Below are 21388 nucleotides of genomic sequence, written 5' to 3' on the forward strand. Positions count from 1 at the left end.
ACTGTATACTTTCCCCCTATAATGCAATACTGAAAGAAGTTGGGGAAGAAAACAAATCTTCTGCAAACCCACACCTCTATATTAGTTTCCAGTGGCTGTTGTAACAAATTACCACAAACTTGGTGGCTTAAAATGGAAATCTATTGTCTCATAGTTCTGGAGGCCAGAAGTCAAAAGCAAGGTGTTAGCAGGCTGCACCGCCTCTGGAGGCTCTGGGAAGAGCCCATTCCTTGCCTCCTGTAGCTCTGGCGGTGGTTGGCATTCCCTGGCTGCACCTCCCCGTGGTGCCTTCACATTACCGACCTCAGTGTGCACATCTTCTCTTCTGTTTAGTCTCCCTCTGCCTCTCTCTTATGAAAATATGTGATTGCATTTATGCCCACTGGATAGTTCAGGACAAACTCTTCCTCTCGAGATCCTTAACTTAATCATATATTTTGCCATATAATATTCAAGGATCTGGGGATTAGGAAGTGAATGAATGTTTGGGGGTGCCACTTTTTCTGCCTATATTTTACTGCTACTACATTTTTGAATCAGTACTTATATTCTTTAGTTTTCATGGTTCTGTAAATAGCTTACAGTAGTTTTAGGAACTCTCTTGAATCAGCAAAGATTTCTTACGTAAGGCAAGAGAATTTTTCACTCAAAATCTGAGTCCTAATTCAATGCAATGCTTAAAGAATATGTTTCACTTGCATACAGTGATCTCTTACATAAGTTCTGAACTCGATCATTTTCTACAATTCTGAAATATTTTCTTTATAGGTATTACAATAAACAGCTTTGTTACATAGTTATTTTTGAGCTGAAGGTGCCAAAATACTAGGTAAATATACATTTGACAAGCCAGCCCTGGCTGTTTTATCAAATTCAGTTCACATCTCGGAAAACTTTAACGAGCTGAACCAACTGGTACTTTGCTACTGCCCAAAGTGTGTGTTCAATTACAGTTTTATCAAATAATGATGGTAAAATCTACTATTATGACAAGTATAATGTAATGCTTTAAAATGTTTACAATAAAGTGAGAGATTAGGGATAAAATGAAAGGTGTCCACACAGATTTTAAAGGGGCTAGTACTATAATACTTACATATGTGTATCTTTACAGACTGAGAGGTGGTTGTTTGTTGTTTTCAGTGCACCGAATTGAACAGGTTCCTGAATACTGATTTAGGCTAGCTAAACTCACCAGAGGCTGACTCATGGAGCAATACGTTCATTAACAATGTGAAGTATGTGTTTTTCAGTGACTACGGGCACAGATCTGTCTATTAATCAGGAATATAGATCTTCCAAATCAACATACCTGGAAGACTGACTTATAATTAGAAAGTAGCTTTGTAAGCAAGGAATCTGCGCAAATTGAGTTTGGAAGGGTATTTTATCTAAACCATGGACAACCTCAGGCACTCATTTTTTCCACAGATGGCTAATCTCATATAAAACTTGATGATTCTTACTTGCCTTACATTTAGAAAGCAGTCTTATTTCCAAGTTTTAGGGGCTCCTGACTTTGCTTCAGTGTACTGACTATACCTTGAATAGTTGGGTGGTAATCGAATAGAGTCGGGGCTTTCTAATGCAAGTGTTTGGGGAGCTTTAACAGTAATGATTGAATGACAAGAGCAAATAAGTAGATTCCAGTTAAGGTTGACGTGAAATCTAAAATTACCCTAACTAATCCCAATAAATAGCTTCGATGTTAAGTAAAATCTCTTATTTTGACATTGATTCTGTCAGTACAACCTTAATAAAATGAGGCTAAATCTATACTTACAACAAATAGCTTTAATAAATTCCAGAAAATGTGTAGACAATGCAATAAGGAGTCTTCATTCTGAACCAAACCTGTATCTAATGATTCCCAAATTGACAAAAGAGGTATTTGTTTCAAAAGGAATTATAAAATTCTGTGGTTAACTTTTGTGAGAATAGGCTATCCTTGTCATGTGGTCTTAGTTCAGTTCATGGAATTGCTCTTGATCCACTCTACTTTCCCACTGGACGTGGTTTTAGAAAATGCCTTTAGGACATTAGGTTACTGCTAGTCCAATGAAAGACAGACATTGTCCGATGGTATAGGGATGGTTCACTAATGTGTTCACAAAGTATTTTTAAATGTAGGGGTAAACTTTAAAAAAGGCAAAGTATTATTTTCCACTGGTAATGCAACCTTGAAATTTCAAAAAAATAGCAAATCCAGGATCTAGCAAAAAGACACAGGTGCTAAGCTGAGCCATACTCATTCATTCATTCATAAACATTTATTGTGTGCTAGGCAATTTGCTAGGTGCTAGGGATATAATTCTGAGTAAAAATATATAGCTCCCATCTTCATAAAGTTTATACTCTAGTAAACTACTACATTCAAATTCTATCAAACTTAATCTGACAAACCTATCTATGTTTCCTATTTTGAGACTGTTTTTCACAATAGCACAGTAGGGCAAAATGAAGCCCTAAAGAAATAAACAGTGACAATGACTATTATCTGTGAATAGCCTGGATCTTGGTATAAGGGACATACAGAAGGCAAGATGAAGATAGGTATTTGAGGACTGTCATGTAGAAGCAGAAGTAGATTAATTATTGCTACTCTAAAGGCAGAAATCAATGGATTACAAAATGTTACATTTTGACTCAACATTAAAAACAAAGAAAAATTTAAAAACTAGAGCTATCCAAGTGATAGACATCTATCAAAAACTACAGCAAGAATTACTGCATTGAATGAAAAGACAGTCTCACCTATTGCCAAGTATCTTCCAGTTTTAATATACTAGGATTCTACGGATCAGTTTTGGTTTTGTGGATAAATCAACAAAGAAAAAGTTACTTAAAAAAAATAGTACTTTCATTTTTCAGATTGACTACTGTATAAACCCATGTCATCCATCACAAAATATCTTAACTCTACTTCATAGATTCATACTACGTGCATTAACTCAGTGTTAAAGATTTTAAAAAACGGTTTCAAACTGCTTTTCAGGCTTAGTTTTACACATAAATTAATCGTCAACAAAGCTTTTTTTAACTCAAAGATGAAGAATTTTTAATATACCATTTCACTAAAATACAAAAATCCAATTTAATTTCTTCACTTATCAACCTATTCGTCATCATTTATAATTTTTAGTGATAAGTCATTTTTCTTCTGAAAAGAACATATAAACCTTGTTTTCCACAGCGACACATCCCTTACATCTCAAGTCCTAGGTTATGTTTCAATAAAACTATTCTCATTCTATGGCAATTTTGGTTCAAAACTATGTCAGATTCCATAATTGTTAGTATTAATTCTAATGGTGATTCCTGTTCTGTGCTTCAGCAAAGGTGATTTGTATCACTGAATAAGGCTGACCTGGGTGACTAACATGATATTGCAGAAGTATGGAACTTCTGAGGCGAGGTCAGAAAAAGCATTGCAGCATCCACCTTAGGTTCTTGAATCGCTCCTGTTGGGGAAGCCAGCCACCATGTCCTGAGTACACTCAGGTAGCTCTGCAGGAAGCCCTGCAGGTAGGGAAAAACTGAGGCCTCCTACTGACAACTAGGACTAGCTTGTCAGCCTCTTGAGTAAGTCACCTGGGAAGTGAATACACCAGCCCTTATAAAAGCTTCAGATGACTGCAGGCTAGCTGACATATTGACCATACCCACATGACAGAGCCAGAGACAGAACCACCAGGCTAAGCTACTCTTGAATTCTTGTCCAGGAGATAATGTTTATTATCACTTTAAACCACTAAGTTTTGGGGAGATTTGTTTCATAGCAATAGACAACTAATATACAGCCCAGCCTATATCCCACATATATTTATGCCATGATTAATATACAGAAGAACATGTATTGCTCACTTTTAGTCCAGTTTACGGTATTTTTGTTTTAATTGACTTTATTTTTTATTTGTTTTCTTATAAAATCTAAATATTTTGAAGATTACTTGTATGAGAAAATATTCATGATACAATGTTAAATGAAAAAAAAAGCAACTTACAAATTCTCTACACAATGTGAATTACTCCCAAATGTTAATTTATGTCAAAGTGGTGGGATGATACATCATTTTCTTATATATAACAGTTAATTATTACTGCATAACAAACCTTTGCCAAACTTAGTGCTTAGAACACAACCATTTATTTGCTAACAATTCTGCAATATGGACTGGGTACAGTTGGGAAGCTGAAGTCTGCTCCATATGGTATTAACTGGGCTCACACGTGCATTTGCAGTCAGTTTGCCGCTAGGTAAGAGCTGAAGGATCCAAGATGGTTTCAGGCACATGTCAAGGGCCTCGGCTGGAATGGCTGAGGTCTGGCTGAATCTCTCTTTGTAGTGTTCCACAACAGGGCCTCCCTTTCCGCAAGGTCACTCACTCTCATGTAAACTAATTCAGCTTCTTTTTATGGTGTCTCCAGGCAGCAAGAAAATGCTGCAAGGCTTCTTAAGACCTAGACCCAGAACTTCATTTTTATCACATTCTATTAGACCAAACAAATCATAAGGCCAGTCCAGATAAATGTGAGAGAGGACTACACAGGGCTTAAATTCACACAGGCATGGCTCACTGGGAATCATTTTGTAATAAATTACCACACATAATGTCTGTATTTTCCAAATACTCTAAAATAAAAATACATTGTTTTTATTTTAATAAAACAATAATTTAAAAAGTTTAGTAAAATTTTCTAAATTACTAAATATGTCATAAAATTAATATGTTGGATACAGTCACTGCTGAATCTGGTTTTGAGGGAAATAATCCTCTCATCTCCACTGCCTCAACTGGGAACACGAAGCCCTTTTGGTTGATGAATATTTTGGGTTAATGCAAATATATTTAATTATTGTTCTTACAACAATTTCATGTTTAAGAGGTGTATATGATGCCTATTTTATAAACTTCTAGAGATAGAAGCCTTCAATTCAATCACTATTCTACATCCTTTATTTTGTCTTTAACATTTATGGATGGTCACAAGCATGGTGGTGAGGGTAGGAAACCTTTGGAGTAATACATATTGTTGCATATTTAAAAAAAAAAAAAGAAACCTCATGAAAAAGACAATTCTTCAGAGGAAATACAGATTTTTAAATCAATTTTACTTAAAAACGCATAATGCAAGACCCTAACGTAGGCACCATGGGGAATGCAACGCAATAAAAGACAAATCCTTGCTTTAATGAACATTCAAAAACAATAATCAGAGAGATGTGATGAGTCTTAAAAGATTGCCACATAATAGCTTTGTAAAACATTTTGTTGACATAAAAATTATAAATATAACAATCACACTTAGCAAACGCTTTTCTTTCTTAAATATTAGGACTAATAGACCCATGACAGAGAGCTCTGGCAATGAGAAACCTGCTGGCCCCACAGGTTGTAGTGGATACAATAATGGTACCAAATCTTGGAACAGCAGAGATTCCTACTAGCAGCGGTCCTTAACACTTTTGCCTTTTCTGTGGCCCACAAGTGGCAATCCTGAGCTATAAATCTCGCTTCAGTGAGGTAAGTGTTCTAGAAAGCCAGCATGGTAAGCTTGAGCACAGCAACCTCTAGCTTCAAGTCTGTTCACTTACCCCAAACCATGCACCAACCTATTTCAAGATGACTGAAGTCAACATAATATGATCAAGAAACAATCCTAAAAGAACTTCACATCAGAAATGAAGCATACGGAGTTTATACTGTTTTATTATGAAATGTTACGAATTATAAAGCTTGGAATAATCATTAGAAGTATTATAGTAAAATGGTTGCCATCATTTCTTGAACTCCTACAAGTATCATTTATCATTCTAGGTACTATATTATAAGCAAGAATTCTATGAGAAAGATATGATTATTACAATCCCTTATCCCCTTATTCATGGGGAAACCCTTTAAATGACTAGTCCCAGGTCATCCAGATTATAAATGGTAGAGTTGATTCCAGCCCAGGTGTGCCTGATGCCAAATCAGTGCTCTTTCCACGTATGCAATACAATGTCTTCTTAGTTTAAATAAACAATTCTCTCAAAAAGTAACCCACTTGATACAAACTATTATTTTAGACATATGGATCAATCTGACATTCTAAATTATTTGACCGGTTTCTTGAGCATGTATAAATTGTCTTCACCATCCCGAGGAATTCTCTACATTTCAGGGAGATTATAACATAAACAAGTTATCTAAGTGTCTTCTATCTGCTATCTCTTGGTCATTATCAATATTGCCTGTTTTATAATAACAGCTCCTATAAGACAAGAGGGTTCAATTAAAATTTAATGATTGATTCTTCCTGAAAGAAAAAAAGAAAAAAGAATTTAGTGATTGAATGCATACATTCTATCTTCATATTTTTAGTAAAAAGTATCAACTTAGAGTACCCAGTAAATACTAGTGATTATTGCAATTACTTCAATTTTAAAAGTGCCAAAAGAACTAATGTGGTTTGGTGAGCTCCTAAAGGATTTTTTTTCAGGTCTGAAGATTTTTGAACCTTAATTTCAAGCTGTTACAAATATTTTTGAGTTTCATATTTCAGGGATTTATCTACAAGTTCTCTTTCTATCTTTATTCAGAATCTTTTTACTAAAATTATAGGACTCAAATATATTCTACCCACAAGTACACTTGAAATTCTCAGACCATAATGTTTTTTGATTAGATTAAAACTGTCTTTTTCTTAAACTTCTTTACATTATAGACATATATTTTATTGACTAAGTCTGAGGAGTACTGAGTTCAAGAGATAAATCTGCTAGAAATTACCTTTAAAACTACTAGAACAGTGGTAAAGGAATAACTAATAACTACAAAGGCAAATTTCCAGGTCATAGACTAAAATATTAGAGGAAGTCTAGTCCTAGTTATCCAATTAATTAAACAAATTTAAAGACTAGCACTTGATATGTCAAGGGTAGAGGGCAACAAAAAGAAAACTAGCCTAGAGGGATTGAGTCCTCTTCTTTTTCTAGCCCCCTTTATTTCTAGGAGTCCTAGATTTTGTTTGCGTTTGTCTCAGTTGGCTTCATTCAGTACATATCCAAGTCTTTTCTTGATAATAATTTTACTCCCCTGTCTGCCTTCTCTTGGCAACAGCTGACCTGGCTGCAAGCCCAAAACATGGTAAATGACAAATCACTACCAGATGAATCTGCAAGTTTTACATAGAGTGTTTCCTCCAGGCTCAGAACACTTTGAGGCCCAATAAAATTACTGGAATGATTCAGAATCACAGTGAGATCCATATCTTTGAGGAAATCCTCTGGTTCTTCTAGATAATAAAGTACTAATGAAGAATCCTATTAATTTTCAAAATAGAAAATAAGTTGTGACAAGCCAGGAAAAATTAAAATAGTGACTAGAAAAAAGTAATTAAACAAATGATATCATAATAAATTTTCAGCTTTTAAATTATTTTCCTAACAGTTTGTTTTGAATTAAAAAATTATTTTAAAATATGCATAATTTTTATTGAGACATTACAAACCAAACTCCTCAAAGGAAAAAAAAAAATCACACTATCTCACCATTAAAATGTTTGACTAAATTTTTTTAAATTTTGTTACTTTTAGTTTTAATATTTCTGACCATACAGTATTAGTATATAACATTCTAATCAATAAATAATAAAATTTTACTGTTTAAAACTTCATTACTGGGTTTATGGATGGGTTTTTAAGAGTAGGTGTACATTAATTTTTCTAGGATCTAATGAATTAAAAAATAAACAAAATAGAAAATTCAGTCTACAACTGAATTTACAATAAAAACAAACCTACCCATTTCAATCACAAATAAAAAAATGTTAGTAACTCCCAGATACTTATAATATGTAATATTTCATCTCTTAGGAGCCTTAAGAACTTACCTTAAGAATGTACTTTATGATCCCCTACCATAATTATCAGATTTAAAAATCTTACTGTCTCTCACATGCCACATAACTTGTTCTGTAAAACAGCTGGAATACCACTTCCTAAGTATATGTGGTGCAGTTTGGGGGGGGATGTTTATGACATACTGTATGGTTTTGTATAGAAAAATGTACAGGGTCTATCAAATTAAAACTGAACGTTGGTAAAATGCTTTGTAAAATAATGTTTAAAAAGTTATAATTTGTGAGTGTTTAAAACAATGCATATTTGCCTTGCACTTTGCAGATCTGATTTATTCTCGGGCTTAATGACGCTTACACAGATTTAGCCTTTGGCAAATCTCAAGAAAGCAAATTTCTCTATGATTCCTTCCCCATCAAGGTTTCCTCATTAAATTTTGGTGTAGTGGCAAGATCTTGTCCTTTGCCACTTACTAACTGCAAATTGAAGAATGTTACTACTAAGCAGGAGACTTGTTTCCACATCTTAAAAAATGGAAATTTGGTAATGGCTATTTGATGATGGCCTATTTAAGAAGGATTATTTTTAGTGTCATTTGATTAAGTAAAACTATATACAGGTAAAATGCTGTTTTAAACTATAGAGCATTCCATAAGAAAAGAAGTATTATTCCTAGGACTGCTATCTCTGGCCTAGCATTTATGCTGCATCCGCTTCCATTTTCACTTTGCTTTGATAGGAATTAATCCAAAATATCATCCTCCTAAATCTTAGGACTCAATTCAATTATGTGATAATAAGAGACCTACAGCACTACCTGAGAAATATAAATGCATTTCTTGGGGCTTTCTAAGAGCCCTGTTCCCACCATGTTGTCTAACTTCTCAGTAAGTTTCTCCACTGGAATGAAGGCTTTGGCAGAGAACCGTAAAGCCCGTCTTATAAAAGGTTTTGGCAAACCGACCACTTCCACACTTTCCCTGAAACTGCAACACAGATAAGGCAGATGTGAATTTAAAGGGAATAGAACTTTTTCCTGCAGTAGGAATTACTGACATTAAAACAACCACAACAATAACTTGGATATGTAAAATTTATCCTTTTATCAGTAAAAGCAAAAAGTCTAGAATTACTATGCAACTCCACTCTACCCCCATCTCTCCCACCCCTATCAAAAAGAATTGTTTGGCTGTGAGACTGACTTCTGAAACTTATTTCTTCTAGGTAAAAGTCTAAAGGAGTTTCAGGGTTTATTAAGGTTACCATTTCTTTAATGTTGCACTCATGATGAACAAGCCACAGACTATGATAAAGACAGAAATCACCCCTTATCCACAATCTACTGTATCCATTGGAAGGAGTGGGGTACATTGTGGGGGATGAACATTTTTTCCTAAAGTGACAAACTTTCATTCCTCTTTTGAAACTGTGCATAATGTACTAGTATCAAAAGACGTTAACTATGTTGTTTTATGGTGGTAATATAAACAGAATAAAACCAAAACAATGCAAGCTTTTTAACTTAGTTAAGAAACTGGCTAGAACACCATTCTTTTCTGTCATTATTGATTACTACCAGTTTTGAACTGCAAATTTGCAACAAATGCTCTGTTCCTCAGGAAAACAAAACAAACAAAAAACTACAATCACATGACTGAGATAAACGCCCTTGGACCTTCCCAATTTGCAAAGTTCTCTTCCCAGCTTCTCTCTGTCTTCTTCCCTGGCCTGAAGCCACTGCTTGGGTAAGGGCCACCCAAAGCTCATACAGAATGAATTCCAGGCAAATTCCATAGCCAGCCTGACTTTTCCTCTAGCACAGAGTACTACAGTAAATGGTTATAATAACTAAAGCAGCATTGTCCACAGGCTCTGAGTGTTTACAGTTGATGACTCTCCAAAATAAAATTTCAGTGAGCTGAAGATGGAAGTAAAAGTAACTTCAAAGGGTCAGGTCTAGACGACACCTTCCTGTCTCAGGGAATTGCTTGATGCAGATGAGAGAGAAGGAAAGCCTGTCAAACCTCATTGACCATAGGTAATGGTACAGGGTAATTTCTTCTGATAATGTCACCCAAAAAGGAAATCCTACAGACTAAACCTATTAAGACCTCAAGGGAAATAGCATATGAACAAAATTGTTTTTTACTTTTGCGGGTCATGGGGAGGAGAAAGGGGTTGTGGATGGGATTTTTAAAATTGATTCTGGCCTTTTTTGTAGAGAGGGAATAAATGGAACAAAATTTGAGGGGGAAAAAAAAAGTTGTGATATGTAACAACAGATATATCTTTCACAAGTTCCCTCTTCAGATATTTATGAACTCTTAAATCCTCAGTTCCCCACAATCAGAAATCATGTATTCTTTCAAGAAAAAATTATTTCTTAAAGAAAAATTAAGTTAATTGTGGCAAATTTGGGGTAGTTTACATCTTACTGTGTGCTTCCAAGATGAGGTAGGAAGATATGGTTTGTGATGAGCTGAACTGATTTTATGTGAATATATATTTAATATGAACGTGTGTTTATAGCATACATTTATTCATCTATAAACACACTGACCGAAAAAGAAGAGGAACATTTAATTCTAGTACTTTCAAATAAAGATGTCTTATGTGAGTAGATGTCTTATGCTTTTTATGGTATTAGGTATTTTTATTTGAAATGTAACTTTTTAAATGAAGACAAAAACTTTGTTTTAAATTACTTTTTCTCATTTTGTCCAAATTTCTTTTTCAACTTACCTTTTAAAAAAGCATGAACATCTTTGTAGTTTATAATGACCATTGATGTATTTTGAAATACATGTGCATATTAATGCAATGTGCTTGACATTCCAAGATAAAACTTCTGATGATTCTATAGCCATATGAACGTGAACAGGCTGTGAAAGGTTGATCTTGTCAGCCATCCCCAGTATGTTATATGGGTGAAAATAACTATACTTTTTAAAGAACATCTAAAATTTTCAGACAATGTAGCTAGCTACAACCTATGGTAGCTAGTCAGATGGGTCTATTTTTCTAACTATTACCAAGTGGGTCCCACACTATCCTGCACTGTTTAAAACTAGGCTGTGCTATACCTTTCTTCTCACTCAGTTTGATACCACTGTAAGTACCATCATATCTCCATGTATTATCCTAGCATAGTGAAAGCCATCTTCTACACCTTCCCCCCATGAGACTGCACTTTTCTGCAAAATAAGACTCACATATGATAATCATGACTATTTTAAAATTTACCCATAATATTCTGGAACTTTGATTTATTGAGAAGCATGAAACCATACTGTCAAGCACATTTGCTAGCCTTCTTGATTTGGTTTTCCGCTTTTCTTTCAGTATGTTTTTGAACAGTGTGACTCAGGTATCAAAATTTAATAGACCACTGGTTATTTGTTACTAATGAAATTACATGCTTCTATAAGAAAACCTCCCTAATTTAGGTTAAGAGAAAAGAGTTCTCTCCACTGGTAAAAGGCTGATTTGAAACTTAAAAGCTGTTTTACTTTTAAGTTATTTTCAAGTTATTACTTGCTATAGGAATATATGTTATTATTTAAGTGATTATTTTAAGGCTAACAAATTTCACCCAGGAGATAACTTTTTAAAACTTGCTTATTAAAAATTCAAACTCCTGTTATCCTGATTATAAAAGTAATTGGTGACACATTTTTAAAAAATTTGGAAAATGCAAAACATTTAAAGAATAAACATGACTAAAATTTGACACATTTCAATTCTTGTTTTTCTTCATATAATATTTTGCATATAGTTGAGATCATACTTTATATGTGATATCTTGTTTTTACTTAGATCGTAAGATTTTTCTGATTTGAAAAATCTCTTCAGAAAAATAACTTCGATAACTATACAGTATTCCATGCTAGAAATATACTGTATCTTAATGATTCACCTATTTTGAATATCTTGCTTGCTGTAAATAGCTTGCTATCAAAAACAAAAAAAGTTGCATTCCTTTTGCACAAATTTGAGTGGATATTTAGGATTATTTCCTCAGGATAAACTTCTAGACATGAGACAGCTGAGGCAAAAGGTCTGGATATATTTGTTAAGGTCCCTCCTCTCTAATTTAAAAGATAATGCTCTTTGGTTAGTAGGGGTAAATTAAAAAGCATATGGAAAAAAATACCTTTAACTTCCCACCTTATGCAGCCACATTCTGTCATATTTCCTTCCAGTCTTTTTTCTTTCATTTTCACATATTTGAAATTATTTTGTATATACACATATATTTTTGTATCCAGTTTTTCTCATCTAACATATCAGAAGCACTTTCATACGGTATTAAAATCATTTATACTTATTATTGACTACATTATGTTCCATCATTTGAGTGAAGCATGATTTACCTAACTATATCCCTAAGAACTTTTTGTTATAAAAAGGCTGTGCCAAACATCTTTGAGTATAAATCTTAGTGAGAATTTTATATTATTTCATTTGTACAAATTACGAAAAAGGGAAATACTGCATTATAAACATCTTATAAAGCTTTTCTTGCTACATATCATTAAAAGTTGAACAAGTTTTTACTTCTAGCAAGATTATAGATGACCTTCACTCTCACCAGCATTACATATCTTTTAGGATTTGCTAATGTGATTTGAGTATGAGTAATCTCATTACTCTATTATTTATATTTTTTCAGATACTAGTGAGGTTGAAATTTTTTTCATATGTGTCTGAACCATTTGTAGTTCCTCTTTTATAATATAAAAATACTTTTTGCCCATTTATTTATGGGATTTTGTATTTTTCTAATTGAGTTGTAGAAGCTTTTTATAAAATAAATTTGTCAATTCTTTGTCACTCTTATTGCAAATCTCATCCTGCTAGAAAATTTATTTTTTGAATAATATGCAAGGCACATTTTCATTTAGCATATCAATAGTTTATATATCAATAGTACATCAAAAATTCTCTGAAACATTTTAAATATTACGAAAATAATATTGTGTAAATTATTCATAAGTACTCTCAAGAAAGGCTAACGTCCATTTACATGATCATCGACTTTGAATTTGCAGTTTAATAAGGTTTTTCTGAAAGCGGATTAAGTGCACTATCTTTTGTCACTTTAAAGACTAAGGATGACTAAAAAATACTGTAATTTACATGTTTTTTTCCACATAGGAAAGCCTGTGAATATATAGAAATACTACCAGATCCAGACACTATTGTAGGGATTTCTTTTACAGCTATTGAACATAAAAGTACTTCCAGAAGATAAGAATGAATGTATAGCATCAACTTCAGATCCTCTATCGCATCCTTATTTATGAAAGAGTAAAACAAGCAAATAAGTGTTCATATAATGATTTTTTTTTTAAATGAAGAAAAATCTAAACAAATTTTGCAAAACTCTTCCTTTCCTTTCATTAACAGTAGGGAACAGATTTCACAAAAACACTATCTAATTCACTCACGAAAGTTATTATGTTAGTCATAAAAACAGATATTAAGTCAGTATAGGCATTTATCATGATTAAACAAAATGATCAGTGGCAGATTGTCTTCCTAGATCCACAAAGTCTTCTTGAATACTTTTATTTAATGACATATTTTAGAAACTATTTTGTAAATTATATAAAGCTAATCAAATTAATTATTATCCATGCCCTCTTATTTTGATGCTTTTGGGGGTTTAGAAAATTTTGAGTAAAAAAAATACATTGAAAAATCTACTTCAGAAAGGAGTTTGAATCATTCATTTTATAAGTAAAATATATTCATTTCAATTTATCAGCAACTAAGCTTGTCAATGAATAAGGATTTCTACATAAGCAGCATCACTATCCACAAATGTTTCACTCTTGAAGTTTAACTAAGCATATACATTACAATGCATTAGGTAAAACCTTGCCAAAACAACCCAGCTTATCTTCAGAAATAAAGCAATTCCAAATTAGTCAGATGTTTGTTTTCTGGTTGAAAGGAAATATGATGCAAATTAAAGCTAATTCAGATATTCTCTGTCAGTGATAAATTGGAGGTAGGGGAATGGTAAAAGGTGTTCAGCACACATATCATCTAACTTCAAGACATGGCTCTCCCTAATTTCTTCATAAAAGATTGAAAAACTTTCCTGTTGTTCCCTCACAAATAAGCTCATATATTAACATTTTACAGGCTGAAAGCGAGCCATTTTTCTCATTAACAATGAAATCAACAATATAAATGTTCAGACCCTACACTTTTTGCATGGGATCCAACAGTGAAGAAACAATCTTTTATCATTTAAACTGCAATCCAGTTTACATATGAGATATTGTGTGGGGTTTTTTATTTGTGTTTAATATTTTAATTTTACAATGAGTATGTATACCAAATTTATAGTTAGAAAAAAATAGGATAAATTGTATTAGCCCCATAACATTTTCTGATATACTTTCATGGAAGAAAAAAAAAAAATGTTTGCTTAACACAGTACTATATAGTATTTAAGTTTACTACAGGGAAAATGTTAGTCCTAAGAATGAAGCTGTGAGGTCATCAGATCTATTATAATTAATCAAATCAAATACTTCACAAATAACAAATACTCTGGCTCAAAATTACACTTTAAAAAGAAACAATTACTATAATTGGGGATCCATGCATGGCTTTCTCTTCAAGCATTTCGGCATCATTTAAGTACCTCGCAATCATTCCTGTTCTTTTGTCCAAAGTAAGTCAAATATAAAAAAAATCTAACCTGATTCACACATATACAAGAGCTTTGTTTCTAATGATTTGGACATCATGAAACCGTTGGAACCATGCCTTTGACGAAACAGATGGAATGCAGCTAAGAAAATAAAAAGTAAAGTTTCCAACTCTGAATGCACTGTTACTTTGTCTAAACATACCTCATTATCTCAAATTATAAAATGTGAAAATATATCTAGTGCTAGCATACCTTATGAAATGAAAAAAAAATAACCTAGGCTTCATTGTAGCGTCTTTGTAGTTTGATTGAATACATCAATTATTTCAAAATGCCTTTGTCAAGTTTTTTTGTAGGAGTTTTTTTGGTGTTTTTTGGTGGTTTTTTTTGGTCCCCTTCACACTGGCTTTGAACATTTTGGAGCAGATTCATTTCTTATTTGTGGTTGCACAGAGGAATTCATAGAAAATTAATGCCTAAATTATAACCCTAAATTTTTATGCAAGATGTTTATAATAACATAATTATAATTAATAAATAGGCATTCTAATATTCTGTTAACCAGATACAAACATAATTAACAAAGGATTACAAACGTTAACTATACTTATAATTCTCTCATATTTAAAATATTATGTAATATTATACAACTTAATTATGATTACTTAAGTATATTGGTTATGAGGAATGAAACTGCATATTCTAATAGTTTTTAAAATACAAACAAGTGTTTTAATTTTTATTTTTACTTTAAGAAAAGCTTAAATTTAAGAGCATTATTTCCTTAATACAAAGACTATTTAATATGTAGCTTATCAGGAAAGAAATAAACTCCTAATTTCTACACAGTCTTTTTTTCTTGTTTTTACAAATTCATTTTAGTAATGACTTCAACAGTCTATACAGAAAAATCCAAAGAAATATATCACAATTTTTAAAGTGGTTGTTTTAATATCATTTTTCCAGAAAAGTATTTTATTGTGTTAACTCAGTAACAGAAGTTAATCTTCGCTGCCTTAATACAGATTTCCCTTCACCATAATAGAGGCTTAAAATGGAGAATCAATATATTAGTAAAAACAACAAAAAGTAATGACACTCTTTGCTATTTAACCTTGAAAAAAAGACTCCTTTCCAAATTATTTATCAAAAGTAAAGAATAAAACTGTACTTAGAACTAAGAGTCTATTAAAATCCACCTTATTTACATTCTAACTCTGATCAGTTACTTTTAGACACTTCTAGATAATAAATTCAAGATCTTGACTAATCTTCTAAAAACATATTTTCTACAATGCAATTGTTTTGAAATTTTTTTCCAAATGGAATAAATATTAATTCTACTTTTATAGTTTAAGTGAAATTTTGCTTATTCCTGCTATCATTTTAGTCATTCATAAATCTCTACTTAGAGTTTCAGTTTTATTTAAAACATTTTCTTATTTTCCAAGGAGAAGAGTAAGTAAGAATTGCCCAATTGCCCTAAAATGAGAGATGTTTTACTTGTAATTTATATCTTGTTGAGACTTCTGGCCTGGTGTTCGTTCATTTACAAAAAAAAAAAAAAAAAAAAAAAAGCCACATAAAGGCAGCTAAAATAATACTTGAATATTAAGGGTGTTTTTATTTTATTTCCCCTTTCCCACACATGCCTACAAATCCTTTCCAAAGACAAAATGCTGATTAAACTATAATATCCTAGGAAGATCTAACAGTAGCATTGGCTGAAAAACAAATGATGGCAGTTTACCCATTATATTTTCACTGAACTTAAAACATATGAACTAATTAGTTACTTGTGAACATTTTAAATGTCTCAAATATACTATTTACTTGTAAATTGCTAGATTTGTAATGAAGCATTTTTCCTATACTTAAAGTCTTACTAGGAGGAACAAAGATACTAGGACTCCAATCTAAAAGGATCAGAAATGAACATGTTTAAAACTGTGTGTACTATATATTAAAAGCTTTCTTTAAAAACCACCAATATCCTGGAAAGTCTCTAGAATTACTACTACATGTGCCTTTAGTCTATTACACTTTTGCCAGAACTGCTGACCATCAGAGAGCCTAGGAGGTTGCCAATTGGTAAGCCTCACATGAGTATATCGTGAAAAGAACCTAAGCCAAAAACAAAGTGCCATATTCAGTTCAGGAAAGTCCACCACCCTAACTGTGTGCACTAGAACTCAGTGCCCACACCAGAGAACTAAAGACTTTCCCAACTAACCACACCATGAAATACTTTCTACAACCAGAGTCTAAGCCAAAGAGAGGCAAGCACTGGAAGATAACATTTATTATAAAGTTTATAAAATGAAACAATTACTAATTTTAAAATTAGTAGCAATTTTTAAATTAGTGCTGAAATTAGTACAACAATTACTAATTTTAAAATCCAACAGTTACTAAAATAGTGAGACGGGTTTAGATGAATGGAATATATAATAGAAAGTTTCAACTAGCAGAGCTAAAGCATGACTTGTTCTGAATTTCTGGCTTGCAAAAAAAGATTTACCCCCTGGATTTCACCATTTTCACAAGCTATCACATTGAAGTTTTTAATTTCTTCTTTGTTCTATTTAGGGCAGATGTACATATTAAGAGACATTCACAAAAATAAGAGATTACTATGCTGTACATTAAAACACAAACTTCCATAATGTTTCTTTCCGTAACATAAAAATTTATTAATACGTAAAAATTTATTTTAATATATTCTTTATTTCTTAAGAACCAGGCAAAAAGTAATCTATGAGGAGTATTTGCCCCACATAAATCCACAAATTGGAAAATATCGTAAAACAAGTGAACAATAAGTAACTCGATATAAAGAAAAATGGCAATACCTCAAAGCAAATTCTCAAAAGCATTTAGACAATTTAAATTTAAAGTTTAGCAAAAAAGGATGTATAGATACTTTATCAGACTCTAAGTTAAGGACTCAGTAACGTACCCAACAGCTTAAAAATATTTTGTAAATTAAAAAAATGGTGAATTGATGATTTGATGGTTACTTAGAAATACAAAATACTGTCCTAAAAATGGAAGCTTCAGCGGCATCATGATAAACAAGCCATTTGGTTATTTATTTTTCTCTGATCTAAAATACCAGATTAGCTAGTAGCTAGAAATAATTGATATATGTGGAAAAACCTCTTTGCAAAACATTTTTGTAAATACCATGTTTGTGCTAAAAGTGAGAGAGATAGTAAATATTTAAGGTTAAGGATTTAGGATTTACAACTGACTGAAGCCAACAACTTCTAAATAGTGTTTATTTGCCTTTGAGGGTTTTTTGTTTTGTTTTGTTTTTTTAATTCTTCCAGCCCTGTGGGTTATATTGTTGTTTGTTTCTTAAATTAAAACTACAGTCATCAGCTCCATAGGGTCATAGCATGTAGGAAGGAAATGTCATTTTTTTCCCACTGTATTTCCACATCTTTCAGGGTCTGACCATGAATTTATTCATTTATGCAACAAGTATTTATTGAGCACCTACTATAAATCAGAGAATAAGAATAAGAATTAAGAAAAATATGTTTTAATGGACTTTTTACCTTTCAAGAAACTCACAAAGGTTTATTTAAAAAGTTTGCTAGAGTGTTTATAGTTAAACTATTTATCATAATTTAGCTTTATTCTCAATTCTTTTGCTTTTTAATAATCTGCTTTATTTACTTTGAGATTTTGGAGAATTTGCCTATGTCTACTTTCAAGGTTGAATTAAATTCTATATCCTTAATCAGACTTAGTAACCTTGAAGAAGAGAAACAAACAAGTACTTTAAAATATATTTTGAAGGATGTAAGAAAATTAGATTTGAGTATCAACAGTACACTAAAATACATTTACAAAGTATGGATTTTCTGTGAAGAATACATAACTTTTAGTTGAAACTCAATAAGTACACATGATGGTACTCTTAAACAGAGATATAACCTGAAGAAAAATTTCCTTTTGGTGGACTCTCCCTCTTAGGGGAGGAGGATCCTTAGTGCCACAGCTTTTTCCTTCCCCATAGGAGGGTTTTAGACTTCGCCTTCCAAAAGGCCTGGCTGTCACAGGAAGATCAGCAATCAGCACAAATTCTTTGGGAGAAGTGTAATCAACCTCTGTAGGTATGTACCCTAGTTCCAGCAGTGTCTGTCCCATTTCCCATTCCACCAGAACTTCCCAAGGTGTTTTCTCTTAGTAGGATGTCTTTTTAGACCTCATTTTATATAGGTACTCTTTAGAAAGTCCCAAGAAGTTATAAATCCCCAGGTTGCACACTACCAAATCAAGTCACTAGACTTTAAATATGAATTATAACAGAAACCACTATCAGACTTCCTCATTATGGTTCCTAAGTGTTAATGAGCCCTTATCACTTTGGCTTTTTGTTTGCATTTAGAACGTCCCCCCACAATTTAGGCTCTAGAAATTCATAAAGTTACCTAAGATTTGTTTACTGTTTTACATTTTAAAAAGTATATCACTGATATATTATCTCATTTGATCATCACAATGACACTGTAAGTTGGTCAAGTAAGTTATTATCTTCATTTTCTAAACTAAAAAAGAAACAGGCACAGAAACAAGGCTAGTAATTAGCAGATCTGAGTCTTTTAATGCTAAGCTCAGATTTTTTTAAAAGAAGACCTAATGCAGGGATCCCAAACTAGCAATTCTCGTTAAGTGTCGTGACACTCGGGTTTTTAAAAACAAAATTAATCTGAATGTGCATAAGTACGGTATGTCACAGGCATACCGCTCCCTACTGTATTTTATTGGGCCCCTTTCCACATTCATATTACTACTTGGTCACCAAAGTTATTTGCATTGAGATCCCATCGAAAAGAACAGACATTCATTTATTCATCGATCCATTCATTTGTTCATTAAACACAGTACACCCATTATTTAGACACTAGGAATCTCAAGTTCCGTAAGACAAAGTAACTGCCCTCAAAAAGTCTTTAAGTTAATGAAGGAATCAGATAAGCACATCTGGACAATAAGGTAGCAGATAGAGGAATGTACAAAGTGCCAGCCAAACATTAAGGTCACGTATTTAAATCAGAATGGGGGATCAGATCATGGAAGGTAATCATTTTATGGCAATTATAAGTCACCATTACCTCTCTCACTTTGGTTTTCAAATGGCACTCGGGAATACACAGTTTTCAAAGTTTAAATTCTGAGCTACTAACACTCTCTCATATGGAATGAAAAATATAGACTTAGCTTCAAGTTAAGCTCGAATTATTACAGATTTTCGTTAAAATTGGTAATTACTTTTGGAGGAGAGCCTAAGGCTACAATTCTACCACAGACTTAAAATTTTTTCAAATAGATCTTCAATGTATAACAAAAAGGTAGATAACAGAGATGCCTTATTTCTGATCAATAAAGAAAATGACATTCTATGTTATAGCTAGATTAAAGCCACTTCAACTGTTTTATTTAGCACTATGTATAATCACTGTGTTCTAAATACATATGCTCTTATTATATCAAATTCAGGCAAAGTAAAAAGCCACATAACTGAAATTTACCTAAAAGTAACATATCTAGTTTTCTATGTATTACCTAATACTCATTAAGCCCCTGGATCTACAAAAACTGAATTATATTTTTTAAACTATTTGTTGATTTGTTAAAGGGGCTCTGGCTCGACCATAACATGAAAACTGTTTAGATTTCACATGTCCTGGAGTTTTTTGTTTTTTTTTAAAGATTTTATTGGGGAAGGGGAATAGGACTTTATTGGGGAACAGTGTGTACTTCCAGGACTTTTTTCCAAGTCAAGTTGTTGTCTTTTCAATCTTAGTTGTGGAGGGTGCTGTTCAGCTTCAAATTGTTGTCCTTTCAGTCTTAGTTGTGGAGGGCGCAGCTCAGCTCCAGGTCCAGTTGCCATTGCTAGTTGCAGGGGGCACAGCCCACCATTGCTTGTAGGAGTCGAACCTGCAACCTTGTGGTTAAGAGGACGCGCTCCAACCAACTGAGCCATCCGGGAGGCAGCTCAGCTCAAGGTGCCATATTCAATCTTAGTCGCTGGGGGCAGAGCCCACCATCCCTTGCGGGATTCGAGGAATTGAATTGGCAATCTTGTGGTTGAGCGCCCACTGGCCCATGTGGAAATCGAACCAGCAGCCTTCGGAGTTAGGAGCATGAAGCTCTAACCGCCTGAGCCACTGGGCCGGCCCCTGTCCTGGAGTTTTTAACCAAATACCCTAATTCAGCCAAAGATTGTCATGTGGTTGTTTTATATTCAAGTCTTTAAACTCTTAGCCTGAAGAATCAGTATGTATAGGAAAAGAGCTAATAAATGTGCTCATTGTTCTTTGCTATACACCTGAACCATTCCTGGTATATTATTAGGATGCTCTTGGTTGAACTGAAAAATCTAATTCAAGATAGTTTAAACCACAGGGACAGTGTGGAGGTACAGGTTAACTGGAGCTTCTTTTTCTCATTTTCTCACTTTTGCCCTCCTCCCTCCTCCATGTTTATTTCATCCTTGGGCTTTTCTTCCATGGCCACAAGATGAATACATTTGCTGCATGGTTCCTAGTTTATATCTAGAGGAAACAGGGACTTTCCAACATTCTGAGCATCAAACAATACTCCCAAGGATCATTTTGATCAATCTTGGTTCATTCATTCTTTCAACAAATATTCATTGATCAGCTATTGTACATCAGGTACTATTCTTGGCACTGGACATGTAGCCATGAACAAAACAGATTCCCTATCTTCACAGAGCGCAAGTTCCTGTAACCATCCCTGAATCAGTCACAGTGAGGACTGGCTGACTGCCATTAGTCTGCCACTCATGGACTGCGGGTTGGAGTCAATCCTAATTAAACCACATGGCTACCACAAAA

General features: G+C 33.1%; 1 long non-coding RNA gene across 4 annotated transcripts in view; it reads right to left on the bottom strand.

Annotated features, from left to right (window-relative positions):
- LOC141572381 (uncharacterized) overlaps window positions 1–21388 on the bottom strand; it is an 89585-nt gene that overhangs the window by 62174 nt on the left and 6023 nt on the right. The window contains exon 3 of one of the 4 annotated variants that reach the window (XR_016018649.1): window positions 3883–6300. The exons of the other annotated variants lie outside the window; for them this stretch is intronic. This is a non-coding gene — a long non-coding RNA (uncharacterized LOC141572381). Of the gene's footprint in view, window positions 1–3882; window positions 6301–21388 lie in introns of those variants that run through there. 4 annotated transcript variants of the gene reach the window in all.

The sequence above is a fragment of the Rhinolophus sinicus genome, chromosome 14 (genome assembly GCF_057876585.1).
Source record: "Rhinolophus sinicus isolate RSI-liver-muscle chromosome 14, RSI-T2T, whole genome shotgun sequence".
NCBI classification, from domain to species: Eukaryota; Metazoa; Chordata; class Mammalia; order Chiroptera; family Rhinolophidae; genus Rhinolophus; species Rhinolophus sinicus.